The sequence below is a fragment of the Dermacentor silvarum genome, chromosome 9, assembly GCF_013339745.2.
Source record: "Dermacentor silvarum isolate Dsil-2018 chromosome 9, BIME_Dsil_1.4, whole genome shotgun sequence".
Taxonomy (NCBI): Eukaryota; Metazoa; Arthropoda; class Arachnida; order Ixodida; family Ixodidae; genus Dermacentor; species Dermacentor silvarum.
The window spans coordinates 105,678,976-105,682,851 of NC_051162.1; positions in this window are offsets into that span (position 1 = coordinate 105,678,976).

Sequence of the window (3,876 nt, forward strand, 5' to 3'; positions counted from 1 at the left end):
TAAGCTCTGAGAGCAAGAAAAAAAAAATCTGAAAATTACATATATGCACCTGGTTCCTAGTTCCCAAATTTTGTAAGTCAGATCACGCAACTAAATTATTATGAAGATTTGTTGGCGTGAATACTAGCTATAGTGTCCATGCTATGCGGGAAAGTTTTTCCGGGGCAAGCAACGTGGTCTAGTGTGCGTTCAGTTCCTGTTCAGTGCTTTATGGTAATGGGGTATGTTGTACAATATTGTACAGTAATGAAAAAGGGCACTTGAACAGGCGGTGTTCAAAATGTAAGAGCTTAGGCAGCTAGTCAAGCTTCGCTCAAAGGTTGGTCTGTAATCGACTGTGTGCTCTTGTGTGGGTGAAAACCCTACACAACAAGAATGATTGCTCATAATAATTTGTGCATACGCTGTGGAAGCGCCGATGGATAAAAGCAACCCACGGGAGGCAAGATTAAGTTGCACTTGATGTTACTCGAACAAAATTATCAAAATAACACTCATTCATAAGCATCTACTGTTCTTTGAGACATTGCTAAAACAGCCTATACATCTGATCAGAAAAATGACAACCCACGAGAAGCTTATGTGTCTTTGCTTCAGTTGTCATTTAAAAATTTACTTGCCCAATCAACCAAAGCGCAAATTTTGAATCCTTTTATTGAAGAAATTCTAGGAGCACGGGAGGCTAATCTGGACGATACCTCCAGTCGAAGTTTTATTAGATGCGAAGCATCTTATGGTCGGGGCTATGTCCCTCCCTCCGCCGTGCGGCGTCCACACCCCTACTGCGCATGTACGCCAAGCTCCAGTTTCCGGAAGCCGGCTTCCGGTTCCGCTTCCCGAAGCCAGCTTCCGGCTTCCGGAGAACGCTTCTGGCGTTTTGCCCGAATGATCCCCCGGGGCTTCGCCCACTCATCATCATTCACTTTGTGGATAGGCAGTGTTGAGAAGAGGGCTCGAGCCGCTGCCACGAAACGGCAGCGGCGACAGGCCGATCCCGAACTTCGGGCTCGCGAAGCCGAAAGGAAACGTCAACGCCGCCGAGAAGCTGCTACTGATGCAACGAGGGCTCGCGTAATGGGAACTTGAGTCGACCCCATGGCTGCTTCGCGGGTTGCTCAGGGTTCCCCTACGGGACGATGGTGTAATTTTTTTTCCAGACTCTGGGAGAGTCAGGTCTGACAAATAGCTAAAGGTCTGTCATCATTTCAGAGGGTGCATGATGTTGCTAATAGAAGAATTCCAACAGAAATGTAAAAAGCACGTATAAAAACTCAAATTGATCTATATTTACAGGCACGGTAATGAAAGAGTTAATGGCTTCTTTACACCTGTTTTCAGAGTGAAAAAGTATTTTGCCATGGTGCACTTGTTGAAGAATCTTGAATCCATGTTCACACAGTGAGATGCTGCATTGAATGCTTTTTTTTTTATCTACGTGAAAGTTTATTATAAGCCCACTGGAGTGGGATTGTTCTTGCTGCATCTTCATGGTCTTGATGCATCTGCATTAAATGTGGCTGACAGGTGACCAGGATGACTCAGAATATTAGCGTGTGAAATAAATAATTTGTATTGTATTGCTGGGACCCTAAGGGAGAACTGTGGTTTAAAGTAAAAAGTAAAAGTTGTGGCCTTAAACGAAACATGCTAAGCAATTTCAGTTTGCATGCTTTTGATGCATCTGCGTTAAAGGGGTTTGACAATTTGCCAGAATGGCTTGTCAATTCACATGTGAATTAAATTGTTTGTATTTATTGCCGCAAGCATTACTGAACATTGCTGAACAAAAAATTCAAATTTCATGTTGAAGCTTCTAAGCAATGACAGATTACCCGCAGTTAGAACTCATGATGAAATACAGTCGCTGACCGCCTTTCTGGACATGCGCGATAATTCGGACGCCTTCGCAGCACCGCCACATGCTCCAAAGAGTCAATGTATAAGAACGTCTAAAATTTCGTACGCAGAAAACCTTCGCCGTCCGATTTTCCGGACTTTTTTTCATGACTGCAGGTTCGGAACGGCATTAATCGAAGCCCACCGCCGCCATTTTGATTATCTCACCGCGTCGAACTGGCGCTTTCAACGCAGATCCGCTGGCAGCCGTAACCACCACCACAGCAACGCTAGGCTTAGCTGCTTCGACGTTTGCTCCCAAGCTTCTTGCTGTTCGGTGCCGTATTTTTAATTGAAACAATTCGCTGCAGTTAGCAATGGTGCCGACTCCGCCTTTGTAATCTTCGGCAGTGGCTTTGAAGCTCGGAAAGCACTGCGGATTGCATAATGCCAGTTCCTGGAAGTCAGCCTCGCCTCAATACAGTAGTGTTATGCAGTGAAGCATACCATGAGTGGGAAGTGGGAAATAATGTGTTGCTGAAAAAAATTACCCATCTCCGTTGCACTGTTTTATAGTGATCTTAAAGGGCCCCTCACCAGACCACGTAGCAAATTTTGGTCATATGCTGGAAGTGGTTATGTGCCCTTCAGGGAGCATTCTACTGCAAGAATTTTTCAAATTGGTTCATTAACATCCGAGATAGAAATATTTTAGTGCCGCAAACTCATCATTTCAGGAGGCGAGTGTCTACATAGACACTCTCTCCACTTGCCCGCCTACAGCCTCTGTAACCGAAACTCCTTCCCTGCGTTCTCCCATACAGGAGCTAGAGGCCATGCATTACTTTTACAAGTGAAGCTTGCTATAACTCGCAGATTTCAGTGGCGTCCATGTACGCACAAAATTATCATCATCAGCGTTGGCTAGAGCGTCATCGTCTTCTTCTGCAGCTGGTTGTTTGCGCTCGTGCTCGGCATGCACTTGTGCAATTTATCCCGCATTCATCGTCATCTGCTTCCACAGCTGGCTGCGTTGCCGCTAATCATTCCAGCGTAGAATTTCACTCCTGAATGGGGAGGCCGCGTTTACTGGGGTATGAGGCATTGCTTAAAGTGTTATGAGCCATTCATTGTCTTAGGTGACGGACAGATTAAATTTTGAAGCAATTTTATGGAAATACCTCCAGAATGAACTCGCTCGGCAAAGGGCTCGTCATCGACGTGCCGATTCCGAAGCCCAGGCGAAACGTCAGCGAAAGAGCCGCAGACCACTAGTTGAGGGAACGCGATGTTGAGGCCAAACTTCAGTGTTGTCTTGCCCTCCAGGAACCCGACAAGGGTGGTGCATGCCTCGGAAATGCTAGTGCCAACTTCCCCGATGCGACGGCCAGGTTTCAACATGGATTTTCTGAACCGGAACTTTGGAGCCAGATGCAGTGTGGTGACCGGTTGTGGTTCGAGCACAACGTGGTACTCGTCAGTGCAATTCGTGCAGAGGAATACCGAATAGACACACGACAAGCTTCGCTTACCCCCAATTTCCTCGACAGGGGAGGAGCTACAGATTCTTTTTCTTACTTTTTTACTGCACAGCGCACTTCCGCTGCCGGTCCCATGCGCAAGTGCACTGTCCAGTAAAAAAGTAAGAAAAAGAAATCTGTAGTTCCTCCCCTGTCGAGGAAATTGGGGGTAAACAGGGACTAGTAGTATAAGTCAGTGCTACACGAACACTGAGGCAGACGCAAGCGGATCACAGAGCATGATCGCACGCTGGAACACAGTTGAAAATGACATCGTTTCAGTCTCTGCGCGTGCAACTGCACAACATGGGAACTAGCAGACGAAACGGAAGTACATCTCTCTTGCTACGGTGCGAAGTAAAAAGAAGACACGCAGACATTTGGTTTGTACGTTTTATTATTTCTCTAAACTATAATTCGTCTATTGAAGCAACAGATGAAACAAATAACTGCTGTTGCCTTGAATAATTCTCAGTCACATGCCACTATGAAAGACGTCACAGTACGGCAAACTATAGGT